The 20,628-nt window shown below is 34.2% G+C and overlaps 1 protein-coding gene across 12 annotated transcripts in view; it reads right to left on the bottom strand.

The window, feature by feature from the left end:
* The window catches only part of MAGI2 (membrane associated guanylate kinase, WW and PDZ domain containing 2), a 1,329,894-nt gene that overhangs the window by 1,086,800 nt on the left and 222,466 nt on the right, over positions 1 to 20,628 (bottom strand). The gene's annotated exons all lie outside the window — the stretch shown is intronic.

The raw sequence follows: 20,628 nt of genomic DNA, 5'->3' as shown, positions 1-20,628 counted from the left end.
TTCCATTCTGTTCCCGTTCTCAAGCTCCTTTGCTTCTGCCCCTCCCAATATGTTGGTATTCCTCAGAGATCTTTCTATAATTTGGACCAATTTCACACAATTATGGTTGGTTCTCATCAATTTCTTGAGAGAGGGAAACTTGGAAAATACATTTTAACATAGGGAATTAGAATAAATGGTTCTTATTTGTGACTCTTTACAGTTTACTGAGGTAGGCATCAAGGGCAAGAAGAGAAGCAACTGGCCTCCAAAACTTACCGACCATAGAATTAATACTTTTGCCATATTATAGTTCCAAATATTCAAATACATAGGTGTTTTGTTTTTGTTTTCTGTTTGTTTTTTAGGATTGTTTTTACTTGCATGAAGACTTCTAAGCAGCATCTAACTTCTGTATCAATTTAGTCTTAGCTAGAAGAGCAGGAACCTTCTCAGTCTTGTTCATGGCCACATATACAGCAATAGTTACCTTGCTGACTTTCAATAATGTATCTGAATATCTGTTTAAGTTCCCCTAAATATGAAGTACTTCATATTTTCTTATTCTGTGTGCTCAAAAAATTTATCCAAAAAAAATCACACAGCAGTTTATTGGACTTTTAACTAAACTGAAAAATAAGATTAAAACTCATAGCTAAATAGCCACATCAACAATAAAACATATTGAAGACCTGTAACTGTTAAATTCAATAAAAATTTTGCAGGAAGGGTGATTATTCCTTTTTCCTTTCTTTTAAACTTTTAAAATTTGTACTTTCAGTCCCCAAAAGCCACTCCATAAATACTCATCTATTGTCTCCTTTGTTTTCACTAAATTATACCTGTTCATTTCATTTAGTGCTTATTCGAAAATCAATTTTCCTGAATTGAGGGAATAATAACTAAGATAGGGCTATATTTTATACAGAACTTAGATAATCACAGTGTTTAAGCATGTAGGTAACCCCACTTACTTCTAAAATTATTCAAGAATAATTACTTTTTCAATGGTGACTTTAAGGTACTCTAAGTTCCCAGTATAAGTATAAATAAGTATATTTTATAGAGATTACAATTAACTGCATTCTAATATTTTTGATATTAAGTTATCCAAAATATTTGATTATCCACAATGCATTGCTTCCTAAACTTTGGGACAAGTGGTGGGTTTAATGTTCATTGTTATAAATGCATACACATCGCTAACTACTTCATAGCTCACTTAATTCAATAACCCCCCCAAAAAACTTCAGTAACCCTTGTCTGAAAAGAACAATCATGAGTGTAAAAAAAACACCATAGAGATTTTTAAAATTACGTTACTTAGAATATACAGATCCATCAGCAGATTTACTGGTATAAGAGTTTTTGTAGGAATGTTTTGAGCAATTTGATCCTTAATTAAAACTCTATGGAAGAAAATGAGTGCCACTTAAAATGAGAATAATATAGAATGCATTCATTCCATTAGCTAATGTTTTTATATCTAACATTTATATTGTGCTGTGATTACAAAACAGTTACCTAAAATTCATTTCATGGGGCACTCCTTCACAATGTACATCATAAACCATCATGAGTCTTACTTTTGTTTTTAGAGACAAAATCAATCAACTTATTTGGTACAATTAGAGGATGTATTTGTTTGCTAGGCCTGCCATAACCAACTACCACAAACTGGGTCACTGGGGACAACAGACGTTTATTGTTTCATGGTTCTGAAGGTCAGAAGCCTGAAATGAAGGTGTTGGTAGGGCCATGTTCCTTCTGAAAGCACCAGAGACAGACCTGCTTAGACCTCGCTAGCTGGTGGTTCCTTGGATTGTAGAAGTGTAATTCCACTCTTCACATTGTATTCTCTGTGTGCATGTCTTTGTAACCACATTGTCCCTTTTTGATAAGGACAGCAGTCATATCGATTTAAGGGTCCACTCTACCCTAAAGAGTTAAAGGTTTGGTGCTTAAATAGCTATTAGGTGGCTTAGAAGTAGGAATTGGTTGCAGATTCCCAGGAAGTATATACCTTATCAAGGTCTAATGCTCCAAGAGCATTCTAGGGGTGAGAGGCCCACAGGGCATACTTGCCAAAATTTTAACTTGTGGGACAGAGTGATTAAGTTAACCCGTGAAAACAAATATGCAAGACTAGCTGAGATAAATGTGAAAATTTAGAGGAAAGGACTTGTCCTCCAAAACAGTAAAACATATTATAAAGCTAGAATTATTTAATAATAATAATAATAATAATAATAATATACAAAATCAATAGTAATGGAAAAGAATTTGTACTTTCTTTAACAGAAATAAAAATAACAACTAAGTATAGAATAAGGTACAGATCACAAAGCAAGGACTGAGTAAATTATATTTACCAGGCAATAGGTCAAAGCCATTAACAAATTTTTAAAATTTTATTTTGTGATCACATTCTGTTTTATTTTTAATTGAAATAGAATAGAATGAAATGAAATGGGATGGGATGGGATGGGATGGGATGGGATAGAATAGAATAGAATAAAATAGTTCATAATTCAATACTAACATGAAGGATAAGTCATTTTTTACACTTTTATTAAGGTTATTGGTTTGCATGTGTGTCATATTTGTCTTAGATTGTGTAAAATGTACTTTTTAATGTGAGCTGTGATTTAAAAAATGTTTGAATTCCTCTCCAATAAGTAATTTGGGGTAATCATTTGGAAAGATATATTTTAATATAGTTTCTAAAAACTAACAAAACAAAATATAGACAGATTAAAGGGTTTAAAAAAATCACAACAATACATATAGGTGGACATGTATGTGACCTCTGAGGAAGAATTTCAGAAGAGTAAAAGTCAAAAAAGAAATCACAAAGAGGGACACCTCGGTGGCTCAGTGGTTAAGCATCCACCTTCAGCTCAGGGTGTGATCCTGGAGTCCCTGGATCAAGTCCCACATTGGCCCCCCTGCATGGAGCCTGCTTCTCCCACTGCCTGTGTCTCTGCCTCTTTGTGTGTGTGTGTGTCTCTCATGAATAAATAAATAAAATCTTTTTTTAAAGATTACAAAGAAAATGTCTGAATTTGCAGATTCAAAAAAAAAATGTATAGTTCATCATGTAATCAAAACTCAAGGGAACATGACAAACTGAGAAAAAAATCCCAACAACAGCAGAAGGAAAATATCCTTAATATACAAAGAAGAATTAGAAATCAATAAGAAAAGCTCTGATTCTATAACCTGTAGATAATTTACAGATACAAGACATATAATTGACTAAAAAATGTTTACTTTTACTTGATAATTTAAGAAATAAAAAATTAGGTAACCGTGAAATATTTTCTTCATTATCACATTTTGCAAGGACTGTTGAAAAAATGTAAGAAATACCTAAGGCACACTATTTTGGACTCCAACTTGGTAACATATCAAGAATCTTAAAATGTTATTTTTCTTTGGCCAAATAATTCCATTTTGTGGAGTTTCTCTCAGCAAAATAGTTTGAAATATGCAACAGTAAGAAATATGGTTAAGCTATTCATTTTATCGGTACTTTTAATGGTGCTAATTATATGCTCCATATGCCAAATAAGTGGAGCAACCTGAAGTAGATGCATGTTTTCATTTGAATACTTCTTAATGGAATAGAAAAGGATGTATTCTATACGTGAGATAATCTGAATCTATTATATATATATGTAATTTATATGTAATATATATATATTACATATAAATTTTTTACACTTTTATTAAGGTTATTGGTTTGCATATATATATATATATGGAGGAGAAAATGACTAGAAGAAAAATTACACCATTAGTTTTCTTTGGATTGAGCGGTTATGGGTAATTTTAATTTTCTTTCTTATGTCTCACTGTTGGTTCACATATCTTAAATAAGTATGTATTTCGTCTGTAACGCTAAAGACAGTCCTGTTAATCTTAAAACAACAACCTCTTTCTTGCCCTCTTCCCTGCTGCTTTAGCACTGAGTCTCTAAGGATTTTCCTAAATAGGGAATGCCTGAAGGTGTTGTAAACTGTTCTTTTAAATACAATTAAGCATTCCTTTAATCACTTTGTCTTTCATTGTTTCTTTTTGTCTTAATATAAACCTTGGATAGAGTATTCACTTCAGTATTTTAATTTATTGCCTGTCTCACCTGTTAAGAACCAGAACTTGAAGCAGCTAACAGACCTGCTAATATAAGAGCCTCCTATTAAACATGAATTAATGAGTTAATTCTCTAAAGGATAACAAGGCATACTAAGTAAATATAAGTCATTCCTTCTGTATTAGGAAAAGGCCTTTTTTGAGAGAGAGAGAGAGAGAGAGAGAGAGAGAGAGAGAGAGAAAGTGGGGGGGGGGTGCAGGGAGATGGGCAGCAGGAGAGGAAGTGAGAGAATCTTAAGCAAGCTCAATGCCCAGTGCAGAGCCTGACACGGGGCTCGATCTTACAACCCTGAGATCATGACCTGAGCTGACATCAGGAGTCAGATGCTCAACTGACTGAGCCATCAGGTGCCCCTGGTTACTTTTTATTGTGCATGAATGTGGGGGACATTGTGATGCCCCACTCAAGCATCCCTTTAAGGAAGGACTAGCTTTCTCAAGAGGAATAGCTTGAGCTTTGCCTAAGGTCATGTGTCTTCCTGGGAGTGGCCCACCTGTACTGGCTGACCCAGAGGGGATTATGAAGACCCCCTCCTCTCAGCCTGATTTAGGAGAATTTAGAAGAGCCATTCTAAGTTCAGAGCATCCTGTGGGGTTTGGGCCTACACTGCAGTTTGACCTTTTTTCCCTCTGTCTGTCTAGTCTTTCTTCCTTCCCGTTTATTGCAGTGTTGACCTTAAGAGCTTATGTTCATAAACCTCCTACAAGGTAAACTCTATCTTAGAATCACAACCCAACAGGGACAATACATTGCTGTTATGGATACAGGCTGAGCTAGTGGCATCATGGATATATTTTTTATTTTATTATGTCATAAAATTGAAGAATAAAAGTGTAGAAGTAGAGGTATAGATGCATTAATAGAACATTCAAAACCAAACTTGCCTTGAAACATTATAGATTTGCCTTGGACCATTAGTCATTAATGGTTATTTATTTATAATTTTATAAAATACCATAATCAGTACTTATGAGACTATGTCTACAAATTATTTTGTAACATGTTAGTAATTTTTTTTAAATCACCTTTGTAAAAAAAAAAATCACCTTTGTTAGTATCAAGCTTTAGAGCAATGTTAATAAAATGACTGACACCCTGAATATGCTGATTTTGCTACCTTTCCTTGGCTGCAGTCAAGCAGCTGATTCTGACCCGTGAGTTCCCCTGCTCTCTTCCACATGCAGTAAACAATCATGTACGTTGAAGCAAACTGAACCTTGATTCTGACATGTTTCACAATGCTTCCAATGATGCTGAATCAGAAAGCAGCTCTTAAAACCTGCTAACTCAACATGCTAGTCTTTGAATTGAAGATGTTTGCTGCCCTCTGTAGATAACTAGAGATGAAAATGCAAAGTCCTTAATTAGTAAACATTCACTTTCTCAGAGTTATTTTTGTTGTGTAAACTTAATAGAATAATAGCCCAAACAGGAGGGTAATTCAATTAAAGAGGAATTAAGAATATTTTCTTGTAATCTCTTTTGTATTTATACCCAAAACTAAGATTACACATTTGAAAACACTGTAAAACAAAACAAAAATGTAACACATGCACAAACACACGCATACATACACACTCTGGCACTAAGCATTTTACAGTAAGTAATTTTTAAAATGTTTTTGTTTTTTCATCATTATATGTATTAATCATATTTAAGTTATTGGATTATAGTAGAAGATGCCTTTTGATTACAAACATAAGCGAGGTATACTCTATTTTTTTAGACAAGTTTTAGATTCACAACAAAATTGAGTAGAAGTCAGAAAGATTTCCATTATACTCCCTGCACCAAAACCAAGTTCTATTTTCATATAATACTTCTCCTTGCTTTTCATATAAGGTTCACCATTGTTTCCATCTTTTTATTGTTGCTATTCATTTGTAAGGAAAGTCACTATTTCAACCATTTTGATTTGACTTAAACTTATTTTACTAAGCATTTTCTACTCAGCCAAGGAGTAAGAGAAGCTCTGTAGGGGATATTAAAATGGTGGTAATAATTACAACAAACACCTGAGTGCTTACCAGGAGCAAGCCACTATAGCATATATTTTATATACACTAACCACTTAATCTTTGCAAATATTTTGTAGAACTTACAATTTTGTTGAGAATAGTATTATTTAGAGTTCCATCATCATCTCTTCTTTAACACAAATTGCTTTTCTTAGGACATAAAGGTCAGTTCGATGCAGGTTATCTTTACTTTAAGCTCATCTATGACTTCTTATCTTTTAGGTAGTATATTTAAGAATTCTTTGCAAGGGACCTGGGTGGCTCAGTAGGTTGAGCATCTGCCTTCGGCTCAGGTCATGATCTCAGGGTCTTTGGATAAAGCCCCACATCTTGGGATCAAGCTCCCCACAAGCAGGGAGCCTGCTACCTCTCTCAAATAAAATCTTAAAAGAGAGAGAGAGAGAGAGAGAGAGAGAGAGAGAATTCTGCCCAAGAGACAATCACTACATTCATAGTTTCTCCCTCAAAATATAAGCTAGCCCTTAATCACTTATTTAAAACAGTGGTTATGTCTTTATGAAAATAACATCCTAAAAGTCCTACACTATTGCCTTCTCAGTTTCCAATAAATCTCTCTTGTTAAAGTGTATTTCTCATGTCTTGTACTAGTTATAAGGAAACTTGACTTTGACTTGACTTTGTCTTTATGGGCTGAACTCATACTCAGATTATTGCACATAATAATAAATTATAATAATCAGTGAAAACAGGAGGTATTTTCTAGCCCTGATGATATGAATTAGGATTTAGGAAAATGCTGGGTAAAACAAAATGCAAAGTTGCATAGGTACAATGCTATTCAAGTTAATTGTGTCCAGACAAAAGACTGGAAATAGGTTTAGATAAATGTAAATATATCAAGAATCACCTTCATAAAGTGAGTTCAGTGTATTTAAGTATCAGATCCAAACTCTTCATGAAATCTGGCAACTGAAAGTGCTGACATGGCTCTTTCTTCAAATTATTTTCAAAATAAAAGCGAAAGCTCATAAACTACATTCAACAGGACAAAGCATCCATTTTTTTCTTATATAACTAACTCAAGGTCTCTACTTAGTGAAAGAACATTTTTTGAGGGAGTTAATTAATTACTTATTAATCAAGCAAATATTTTTTATTTATTTATTTATTTTTATTTATTTATTTTTTAAGCAAATACTTTTTAAGGCCCATTGTGCCAGGTACCATTTTAGGCACTAGGGTTTACCTCAACAAACAAAACAAACAAAAATTCCTACCGTCATGGTGTCATATTACATCTTGTCATGGCATCCTTGTGGAAGGAAAAAGAACATAAGGTTATAAATAGCTGGAATGTTATATGGTAGAGAAAAGTTACTTGAGGAAGAAGAATTGCGAATGAGTGCGTGTTTGATTTTGCGTATGATTGGAATTTACATTAGGATGGCCAGAGAAAAGCTCACTGATAAGACTTGAAAAAGTAAAAGAGTATGTTATGTAAATATCTGTATGTTGAAATATTTCAACACCATTACATTTATTTAACATCTTTCACATCATTTCTTGGATCTGAAATTACTTTTATTTTCCTTCCATTTTTCTGTTTATTGAAGTATAATTTACATACAGTAAAATTCAACATTGAAGGTGAATTATTCTATGTATTTTAATGAACATAGTTATGTGACCAACAAAATCAAGATAAAGAAGAGTTCCATAATAAAAAAAAACTCCCTTGTACCTCTTTGTTGAAGTATCTGTTTGAATCTATTTTTAAATAATTGAATTCCTTGTTCTCTTATTTCTAACTTTAGAGATATTTGAAACATTCTGAATATAAGTTCTTTATCAAATGTATATTTTACAAATATTTTCTACTAGTCTGAAGCTTGACTTTTTATTTTCCTAAGAGCTTTTATGGAACTTTTAAAAACTAGAATACTTGACTCAATTTTATTTTTAAATATTTTATTTATTAGGATGCCCAGGTGGTTCAGTGGTTGAGTGTCTGCCTTCAGCTCAGGGCTCACATGCTTCCCCGATTCTCAGGATGGAGTCCTGCATCAGGCTCCCCAGAGGTACCCTGCTTCTCCCCCTGCCTATGCTTCTGTCTCTTATGCATAAATAAATAAAAACTTTAAAAAATAAAAATAAATAATGATTTTATTTATGCGTGAGAGACAGAGAAAGGCAGACATAGGGAGAGGGAGAAGCAGGCTCCCTGTGGGGAGCCTGATGTGGAACTAGATCCCAGGACCCCAGGATTACGACCTGAGCTAAAGGCAGATACTCTACCACTGAGCCACCCAGGCATCCCACTTAATGCAATTTTTACACTATATTCAATTATAGTAGTAGTCTGTTGTTACAGGATAACAAGCAATAGAAATATGCATAAATATGGACTTTTTAGCATATGATATAACTCTTTATAGGAAAAGAGCAGAAAGGGAAGCTCACCTCCTTCTAAGCTATTAGGAAAGTTACTTATATAATAAGTTAAAAAGTCATAAAATACAGTAAGTCCTTAATATTTGCAACTTGATTGCAATTAAAATGAGGAGACTGATGGCTATTTTAGTTATATCTAAGACATTCACCTAGCTGTTTGATTTTCAGATGTTTTTTTCTTTCCTTTTGGGACTTTAAAGAACTAAAAAGAGGGGCCCGATATGATCTAAAATGGAAAAATAAAAGTGCAACTTAGAACCCCTTTTCCCAAAAATATAACAAAATCAACAGAGAAAAGGAAAATATGATAACAAAATTCATACCACAAATTAACTAATGGAACAGTAATGACCAGATAATGAAATTTAATGGCCTGGTGACTAAGAAAGAGGTAACCAGGACAGTAGCTCAACACAGTCAAGTTCCTAACCCCACTTTGAACTCTAAATCTGGAGAATAGTGGATATTATCTTTAGCTTTTCAGAGTAGGGAATTTTAAAAATTGATGCTAGAAAGAGATGATAAGATTGTGAACAATGTGTCTGGTATTTTCAAAAGAAGAAGAATCCAAAAGAAAAACAAAGTCCAGTAGTTTCTTTTAGGTGAATAGGGTACACACCCCAATTGAGTTGAAAATCCTGACAAGTACTCATATAAAAAACAAACAACTAAACTAAAAATTCTTTATTATGGAAAATTTCAACCATACTAAAAATATGCAAAAAACATAGAATAGTGTAATGAACTACTATGCACCTGCACCTGTGACCCAAACTTAATGATCAACAATGATTGTCAATATTGTTTCATCAATATTGCTACTCACTCCACTTTTTTTTTTATATATTTTTAGCTTGCGAAAAGTTGGTTACCAAATCAGAGTCACTTTCATAGTCGACAACATGTCTGTTATATGCCAGATATTCAATGGTGTTTGCTATATGAATCAATTAATCAATGAATTAATCAATCTCCATTTACACACATCATTCCATTTCCCAGAAAATGAGTCTGCCTTTAAAAAAAGATAAATACTATATATGATTAATGTAATAATAGAGAGGTATATGCAAAGAACCACACAACATTGAAAAACGCTCAAGGACAGGTATTTTGAAGATAATAAGGCTAAATTATGGATTCTTCTTAAATGAGAGAGAGAATCCTGCTAATGGGAAACTTCCTAAGCCAGTAGGGCCTGAGAAACATTGTTGGATGCTCATGGTGACAAAATTAAAACAATCAGTTCTAAATTCTCAGTGATAACTTATTGCTGAGTCATTAGCTTAATCCTTAAAACACAGTACTGGTATTAATTTAAATATACCTTTTTATAGAAATGTTGGATACAAATTGATGGAATTTTATCTATTTTTTGATAGTGAATTTTCTCACCTTAAAAAACCACTATATATATATATATATATAGGCACACACATAAACATACACATACATATATACACACATATATACATACACCCACGGACATACAGGCCAATCATAAACACACATAATTACATCATTTGTACCTTTTTTTTTTTTTTTCCAAGTGCTTCACATGCTTACTCTATTTATCTGGGACAAAATGGATGATCTCCAATATAGTTGTGAAAAAATATGACTACATGATACCAGAATCTCTAAAACATCTATTGAAATATAATTTATTAAATTTAAGTATTTAGTTTATACTACACTAAACATCTAAATATTTTGAAATATGAAGTTCTTAAGAACACTATTATCATTGTTAAAAAGGATTGAGGCTATATTTGCTCTAAAGAAGCAGTAATTTCTCCCAAGTTAATGTTAATATTTGGAAGTGACTGCAATTAGAATGGAACTTAAGTATCCAGAGGAAAACCACAGTTTCTACTACTGGGAAACTGGTGGCATAAATGAGAGTAAGATACAGGCAATTAGTGAAGAAAGTATTTTACATGAGCTGATTTGATCTGCCTCTTTGATTTTCAACATAATGAACAGAATATTGTAATGACCTTAAAATTTATATAACTTTAGTTATGAAATTTTAACATAGCCAACAGTATTATACCTCTAATAATGTAAATACTTTAACCTTTTGTTTCTATTTTAATGAAGCAACATTTATCAAAGCTTTCTTTACATTTCTTCAAAAAGTATCTGTTGAAGGTGATTTCTACTTCTATGATGGCACCATCTAGAATGGAACTATTAAGAAATCAGGCCAATCTATACAAGGAAAAATACTACCAATTTACGTATCCATTCTCAGTTTAGTCTTTACTCCCAATTCATCTACAATCTATACTTAGCATTGAATGTCCAGGAAACTACACCATATGTTGGTGTATATGGAGTTAGAGGACGTGTTTCTAATTCTCTGCAACCTTTTTTTTCCTCTGCACAAATTTATTGGCTAAAGACTTTTAAGTGTTGATTAGCCATCAAAGCACTTGGTAGATCTGGAATGTGTTTTCATTTAGGTGGAAATAAACACCTTCACTTTACTAACAACTTTAAGGGATTTATGGTTGAAACTATATGACATCAAATTTATAGAAAAGAAAAGAAAATCATGCAAGTAAATTTACACAGTTGTGTTTCACAGGTAGACACACATACATTAGTCCATTTTATTTCTTCCTACAAAGGATTCTTTTTTTTTTTTTTTTTTTTTAGATTTTATCCATTTATTCATGAGAGACACACACACAGAGAGAGAGAGAGAGAGAGAGAGAGAGAGGCAGAGACACAGGCAGAGGGAGAAGCAGGCTCCACGCAGGGAACCCGACGTGGGACTTGATCCCAGGTCTCTAGGATCACACCCCAGGCTGAAGGCGGTGCTAAACCACTGGGCCACCAGGGCTGCCCCTACAAAGGATTCTTTAGAGATTACAACTCTGCATGAAACAAAACAAAACAAAAAATGGAAGGATTGAGATTCAGAAGACCTAAATTTCTAGAAAACAGTAAAATCATACAAAGAGATGTGCATGTTTTTGTTTCATAAATACATACATAACATTTTAGAAGAAGCTTCTACTAGAAGCATTGTTTGGGGATTGCCACTATGTAAAGAGAAAGAGAACTGAAAAAGAATTGTGGACTAAGATTCATAAAACATCAGCTGCCGTCCCAGTTCTACTTGTAATTCAGTTTGGGGGAATTCATTTAACTACTTAACCATCTGATTTGTTAAATAATGATGATATAATATACAACCTCTGAGGTCCCTTTCAGATCTAAGAAGTACTAATATTCTAAGTTGTCAGAATTATCACCTTTCTTTCACAGGGAGTTTATATATTTTAAAGTTTAAATAAGCAATGCAGTAACAGTGTTTAAAGAATGTAAGTTCAATATAAATATAATGAAAAATAATAAAATAATAAATACTCTACTATCAAGCTATAGCCATTACTGGTACGTGGACTTTTCCATACTGGTACGTGAACTTATCTATACTGCATGTGGACTTTTCCATAATAAGAATCTCTAACTTGTTTTTCTTTTTAATACAATATAACAAGCACCTTTTTCCATGTTATTTCCACGTATAGGTTAGGATAATTTTAAGTACTTCATTTGTATCTACAAAATATATTTAACCAATCCCCTTTTTCTGGACTTTTAAATTGTTTCTAATTTTGTTTTATAGACAAACCGTGATGAATAATATTGTAGGGGTTTCTTTACTAATTTCACTATTTCCTTGCTATAAATGCACAGATTGAGGATCATTTGGTCAAAAAGTAGATATTTCTTTTTAGTAATTTGATATATTTTGGCAAATCACCAGTCAGGAAATTTGTTCTGACACAGTTCCACAATTGGTATAAGAAAGGGCTTATTTTCTCAAAACAAAGACAATCCTGGGGGCCTTGCTGCTGTTAATCTTTGTTATTTTGATAGGCAAAAATGGTACCCTAGTCTCTTTTAAATGTTATTTGATAACTATTGGGAATAAATATGTCACTACATGTCTGGGCCACTTCTACCTTTTTTTAGGGGGTCAAGTTTTTGTATATGCTTTAACTCATTTAAAAAATTGAGTAGTTTTAGGTTTACAGAAAAACTGAACAGAAATTACAGAGTTCTCATATATCTATTCTCTTCCTCCACCACCCAGTTTCCCTATTATTAAAATTTTGCAATGTAGTATATTTGTTATAACTTATAAACTAATATTGATACATTATTATTTACTAAAGTCCATAGTTTACATTAAGGTTTACTCTTTGTGATGTATACAGTTGACCTTTGAACAAAACAGGAGTTAGGGTCACCACACTCCCCCCTTCTGCACAGTCAAAAATCCTCAGATAACTTTTGAGTTCCCTAAAACATAACCATTAATAGCCTATTCTTGATTGGAAACATAACATAACATCACAATATAACATCATAAACAGTCACTTAACTTATATTTTGTACATGTATTATATTCTATTCTGTATTCTAACAATAATGTAACCTGGAGAAAAGTTGACCCTTGAACAACAGTTCTGAATTGTCTGGGTCCATTTATATGCAGATTTTTTACAGGATAATACTGTACTATATTTTACTATATTTTCTCTTTGTCATGATTTTTTTTAACATTTTCTCTTCTCCAGTTTACTTTTACACTAGTAAATATCTATTAATATATGTAACATTAATCTATGTATATCTTTATTAGATACATATACATGTGTTAATATTAGTCTTTCATCTATTTGTATCTTAGAATGAGACCTTTGCCACATCCCCATTTAATATAGTAAACCCTACACGTATTCAGCATTTCCTTTTTTTATGTGCTTTATTTTTTGCCATGCCACTTACCACCATCCGACATGCTTTAAATTTCACCTCATTATCTTTTTATTTAATGCTTCCTACAACTACTGTAAATTCCATGAGGTCAAGAATGTTTCTCTGTTTTGCTCACTGCTGTATATGGAGAACTTAAAACTTAAAACAGTACCTGGCACATCTTAGACACTCAATAAATACTTGTTGATTAAATAAATATGAGGCTGTATTTATAAAGATGAGTCAAAAAAGACGGACTCTCAGGGTGCCTGGGTAGCTTAGACGGTTAAACGTCTGACTCTTGGTTTCAGCTCAGATCATGATCTCAGGGTCCTGAGATTGAGCACTCAGCATGGAGGCTGCTTGGGTTTCTCTCTCTTCTTCCTTTGCCTCTACCCTCTGCTCTTTCTCTCTCAAATAAATAAATAATTTTTTTTCTTTTAACAACAGGTTCTACCTTTATGGAATTTAAAATATGGTGAGGGGATAGACACAAAAGAAATAAATATGTAACTACGAATATAGAACAATACGCACGAGGGAACTGAGATGCTGTAATAATAAAGTCTGGGGAAAGTGTGGGACTGTATTTAAATAGAGTGATTAGGAAACGCCTCTCTGAAAATGATCATCCAAGCAGAGAGAGAAATATGTATGTAGATTCTAAGGCAAGAACCAGATAGATGGAGTCTAGGAAAGTGCAAGAAGGTGGGCATGTGGCTGAAGCATTACTGGAGACAGAAGAAGGGGACAAATGGCTCATAGGGAGGAGTTTGGACTTTGTTCAAAGTGCAATGGGTAAAACTACTGGATAGTTCTAATCAGAGATTGAATGGATTGGATTTATATTTTAAGAAGTTCTTGTGTGTACTTGTGAAGGACGTATTGGGGGAGAGGGGAGAAAGAGAGAAAGTGGCAAGACCATTTAGGGAGCTCTCATGGCAGGCAAGTAATATGATTGCCAGGCAGACAATGAGGGAGAGGATTGGCAACTAGATTTGAAATACATCTGGGATGTAGAACCTACAGGACTTAGTGAGTGACTGAACACTGGAGGTGAGGAAGATGCCAGAATTAAGGATGTCTCTCTGGCTTCTGGTTAAACAAATGAATAAACAGCAGTACAATTTACCAAGAAAGGGAAAACTGGTTGGCTGGACCGAGGGGTGGTGTCAGATATTAAATATTAAAAATAACTTTGCATTCACAAAATAAATTCTGCTTAACCATGACATTTTATATTCTGTTTGACTCCCAGGCTTCTTTTTAAATTGCATTTATAATACAAACTTCCTCTACCCAGGCATCACCCATGAAAGCTGGGTTACAATATGGTTTCTAGAAACCTCCTCCTATGAGGAGCTTGATAATGCGAATCTGAGAAAGTCACACAATTATTGTGACCTCCTGATCCAGTGCCTGCCCAGATGAGAGGTTGTTAAGAAGACAAGTTCCTGGTTCCCCACTCACCAATAGTTTCTGTTTGGTTGGGAGAATATAGGTGTTTATCATTCGTTGGGAAACACTGTTCAATTTAGGAAAAATATATCCATCTTAAACAATGCTGTTTTATTAACATTATAAGAGTTCAGGATGGATAACAATAATTTGTTTTCAGAAATCTTTATTTTCTGCATAATAAGGTCTAAATTTCTTAGTCTGCATTCATTGTTCTGAACTTTCCAACTAGTTTCTTTCTGGTTATGCTTCATGTGTTCTAAACCCCTGCTACTCGAAGTGTGGTCAATAAATTGGCGGCACTGACATGGCTACGTGAGAGCTTGTGAAACACAGAATCTCAGAGCCCACAACAGACATACTGAATCAGAATCTGAATTTTAACAAGATTTATAGGTAATCATATGCATATTATCGTTTGAGGAGCACTGCTCCAAAGGACAAACTATTTCTCATCTATGACAACTGTTCACATCTCAATTCCTATACCTTTATATGTACTGTTTCTTCCACCTGAAATTCCATTCCTCCTATCTCAAAATGTCTAAATTCTACTTGTTACATATATTTTACCATTACCTTTTACCTTATGAGATAGTTATTTCTACATATGCCTTAGTTCCACCTCTAGATGTTCTTTAAAGATTCCCATCCGATCAGTATTTTTAATCTCCCTAACACTGTGCCTTGTACATATACGATGCTGAATAAACATTAGATGAATGAATGAGTGAATGAACAAACAACATAAATACATGGTCCTGCCATTCTAAGGTTCCCAGCTCCGAGTTAGGCAGTGCTTGAGTCAACGTCAAGGCTCTCAAAGGAGAAGTGTTCCCAGGAAGCCTGAATTTCAGCAGAGAGGCAAATGCCAAGGTAACGTGACTAGAACACATTTATATGCTGTGTGTATGGGATATTTTGCATTGTCATGGTGACTGTATTTCTGTTGTGGGCTGGAAAACAAGCAATTCAACAGCGAAGGCAAAATAGTGCAATTAGAGTGACCATGCCTTCAGACAATAGCTTGCCCAACTTTCTTCAGCCAGTGCAGGGGGCAGACTGTTCCAGAGTTCTCTCAAACCTATTTCATTTATCATGTTAATAGAGTCTATCATCTTATGTACCTGATAAACTTTATTTGGAGAATGGGGCAATATTCTTAGCTCCCGAGCTGCAGTGTTTTGTCCTTTCTTTTCTTTAAGAAAGCAACAAAACCACAACTGTTATGGTTGTCCTCCTGCTGCCAATGGAAGGCCATCCTTAATCTAATAAATCAGATGTTTGGTGTCTCCTATCTATAGTCTAGCATGTTACCAAATTTTATAATATATGCTGAAATGGAATGAGGCAAATATTGAATTCTAAAGCCATACTGCCTGATATTTTACTAGGCCTCACAATTTAGTCTCTAGAACATAAGTGTAAATAACAGGCAGTATCAGTAGAGCAGAAACAAGATGTCTCTAAAGTTTGGTACTAAACATTCTACAGAACACTGGCTTTTCCATGAACATTAGGGTTTACGTTCTACTTTTGTCTAAGTCAGAGGAGTAGTTTCAATTAAAAATACCACTTAACAGTGGCCTTGAACAATAGAGTAGGAGTATGCTTCTATCAAAGTCTGACTTTACTGATTAATTTGAAACTTTGACTAATTGCTTTAATCTCTCTTCAGCTTACTTTTTTCTGAAAGCTACCCTGAGCATTTTTATTTTTAGGATTTCTGTGCTTGTGGAGGTGACAAATACTTAAAGCATCTCTTAAAAAGGTGCTATGAAAATACTTAACATCTTCAGGAGTTGTTTTACCCATTTCACCTTGCCCACCAGGAGGGAGAAAGAAAGCACCTACACTTTGAAGCCTTCATAAAACACAAGTCAGGGGTTCTTGAGCCAGCTTCCTGGGCATGCAGCTTGTGAAGTAGCACATGGCCCAAAGCTCAGAAAGTCCCCAGCCTTGGATTAATGCTCATTTGCAGCCATTTTAAAATTCTTAATAAGGGCGGCCTGGGTTGCTCAGCAGTGGAGTGTCTGCCTTTGGCTAAGGGGGCTCAGGGGGCTCAGGGGGCTCAGGGCTTGATCCTGGAGTTCCAGGATTGAGTCCCACCTCGGGCTCCCTGCGTGGAGCCTGCTTCTCCCTCAGCCTGTGTCTCTGCCTCTCTCTGTGTCTCTCATGAATAAATGAATAAAATCTTTAAAAAAATTCTTAATAATTTTATCTTTGAACTTATGCTTTATAACTTTATAAACTTAACTTTATAAACTTTATAACTGAAGTCTGGGACAATGGAACATGGATATAAGCCAGGGAAATATGTGTAATATGCATATCTATCACCCATTCCTTGATGCCCCATTCATATGCGGACTCATGATGCCCCCATGAGCACACAATGCTATTGATGCTATATAGTATGCGAGACAAGACTCAAAGGGAGAGTATATGGAAAATGTGTTATGTCAATGGCTGAGTAAGTAAGGGTGTTGACAGCCCAGATAGGTCATGGTTTCCATATGAATCAGAATTTGTGGGCAGCCCGGGTGGCTCAGCAGTTTAGTGCTGCCTTTAGCCCAGGGTGTGATCCTAGAGACCCGAGATCGAGTCCCACGTCGGGCTCCCTACATGGAGCCTGCTTCTCCATCTGCCTGCGTCTGTGCCTCTGTGTGTGTGTGTGTGTGTGTGTGTGTGTGTGTCTCATGAATAAATAAATTAAATTAAAAAAAAGAATTTTCTTTGAATGCAGAGAAGAAGGAAATGGTGTTCTAAGAAACATGAATGACTGAGTCTTACTATAGCCTTATTTACTTGTATTACTTTCATTTAGTAGTAGATCACTTATGCTGAAAATGATGATATAAAAGGAAAGGTGAAGAGAGGGCAACCTACAGTTCTTTTTCCTTTTAGTTCTTCCTTACTCATCAAGTAAGCTAAAAGTAAGGATTGTGGATAGGATGTGCACATATCAAGAAGTAAAACACAGAGATGAGTTAATTTTGTGCAGCACTTCACTATTCTGGTAAGAATGAAATACATAAGCATATATAAGCCCCAGGATATGAATTATGTCATTTCTGTGATTCTGTATACCAGTCAAGTGGCCCTATATTTGCATTTAAGACTACTGTGCACAGTGTAAAGATGAATGGTAAAATCCATACTAATAATTTAACATTTTAACTCAGAACATTATATAACAAATTAAACAAACAAACAAACAAAACCAAATTAAACAACAGCACAAAACAATACAATAAGACAAAAGAGGGCCAGAGGAAGAAAATAAAAGCATTATATTTTAGCATGTTTAACAGCACCTTTTCCCCCTACTTTTTGAACAAGAGGCCCTAAATTTTTGTTTTACGTTGGTCCTTAGGTATGACTGCTACATTAGGGCAACTGTGTGCATATGTGTATGTGTGTATGTAGATCACATTGTTAATAAAATAGTTTACGTTTTTTAGGATTTTCACTACAATGGGCAGAGTCATTTTAGGGTATTGCGAAGTGTCTCTTTGTTTCTGAATATGCTGGATGAGGGGAAGAAATGGGAAAGAGCTCTGACAAGCCATCAAAAATGAGTCTTACTCCTTAATTGATCAAGTGGAATTTTTTTTTTCTTTTTCAGGAACTAGTGTTCTCCCTAGGATATTTTTCCTGGAAAAGGTCATTTCTTAAATGGTATTCAGGTGGTAGGAAAGTTGAAATGACCTCCTACAAGTAAGCCATTTATCCTTTTCTTGCTGACAAGATAGGCCTCAAAGGCATTTATCACCTCTTTATTACTGAAAAAAAACACTGAATATCAAAAGGGGGACAATTTTCTAGAAGACTCTGGTTTTACCATTTCATTGTAGATTTCAAAGAAAAACCAAAAAGCTATTATTATTCTTCCATCCTATTAAAGGCCCACCAAAATGAGATAAATTTTTCAATATTGTTTTAGTCTTTTTTGAAAAGTCTAGCTTTCTAGCAGGAAATGTCAACTTTGCTACTTTCTAACTTGTGGCAACTAGCTTTGGTATTTAGTGTTTTTTTCATAAGCAATCATAAATGTAACAACTATTTTAGAGAGGGCATAGTCATGAATTTCAATGTATACACCGGGTATTTTAAAAGATGAAGAGCTAATTCCAATAGGAGTAGACTGAATTATTTATGTAGGTTGTATTGATTACTTCTGGAATCAGAATTTTCTCTTCTGCTCCCACAGTTAAATTCCTTTGCCACATTTCATCTAGTTAAAAAAAATTTTGCACAACTTTGTGTCCCATAATTTAATATTTTCTTTGATAATTAAAAAAAGTAGATATTTTGAACATAAAGTTAACATCTTACTTTTTGGTGTTTGAATGGAAGTCCCTAGACATTGAGGAGTAGAAAGGACCATATGTTTCTTATGTCTTTAGTCTGAGGAATGCTTTAAAAAAGAAACCAAAAGAATATCCTGCACATGATGGACAACTGTTTGGTATGGGAAAGGTTATGAGACTTAATGGAGAGACTCAAATGCCTTTTAATGAGACATCAATGATAAACACCACACTAAACTTTCAATGCATGTTATGAACAAAAATAAAGATGTTACATTTCTTTAGTAAGATATACCCAAAGTTCATCTAGAAGAACCTCTTACATAATAAGTTATATAGGGGCAAATATTATAAGGCCCCTGGACCTGATGTTTTCTTTTAATCCTTCTAATTCTTTTATTTTATGACTCCATTACCGCGTTCTCTGAAAAGATAATTAACAAAACTGGGAATCTGATTTACTGACATTGTTCTTAGCGGGCACGAGAGAAGATTCGGTCACCTAGCAATCAAAACAATGTGGCCAGATGTTCTGCATCAACTAACTACCAACACATTTAAACAGCTATCACTGACTAATGTGGTGGCAATGAAAGCATCTCTTACAAATGAAAATCAGACGTGCACGTATCCTGACATCTGTGATGTTCATTCCATCAACTGAGCTTTTAATGACAATTAACTGCATTTTTCACATGCTGAATACTGCTCCCTGGTTACAAGGTAATAGACCACATTCCCAGAAAGCTAGAGCAGGCAAGGAAAGGAAAGCACACAAAACCTTGTGATGTAAATAGAACCCTTATGGCAAAAAGGGGAAATGCATTTGTATTTTGGAATTAAGAGCAAATAATTTGTCTATTTTAGAAATGCAAAAGGAAATCAATTAACAGTTCACATTGCAATGAGAAAAACTCTTCCCTTCCGGCTCCCAGCTCTGGCTGCTAAACCTGGAATGGGGTCCACTATTTTTCTGGTGAAGAGTGACAGTCATGCCCTAACACTTTGGAGGTGCTAAACTGGGCGTTCACTCTGTTTATTCTGTTGCCTTTCTGAGCATTATGAACTCTTTCAATAAAACCCCCACTAAATTAATATCCTAAACCAGTGTTGATGTTACCAATATTTTTTTTAAGATGCAAGAGATCAGAGAACGAAAATGAAGAAGTAATAAAAATAGTATTTGTCATATTTTCCTTACTTTAAAAATATTTAATAAAGCACTTACATATAAAGTTTTAAAAAGAAGTCAAATGGCACCTTCTCCTCCATAGTTCCATTTATTTAAAATGTTTTTTAACCTATAGTTTTTAACTTCATATTTTTCAATAATCTAGACCCAATATTTGTTTATTTTTAGGCCCTAATGATTTCCTTTTATACGAATTTATCTTAGTATCATCCTATTTGCTTGGTGATCATGCCTATTTTCTTTCTCCTGTCTTCTTGGTTTAATAGAACATCATTTTTACTTAATAATTAATATTTACATTATTTTGACTATTGTTCA

This window comes from Canis lupus, chromosome 21 (genome assembly GCF_048164855.1).
Source record: "Canis lupus baileyi chromosome 21, mCanLup2.hap1, whole genome shotgun sequence".
NCBI classification, from domain to species: Eukaryota; Metazoa; Chordata; class Mammalia; order Carnivora; family Canidae; genus Canis; species Canis lupus.
This window is presented reverse-complemented; position numbering and strand designations above follow the sequence as displayed.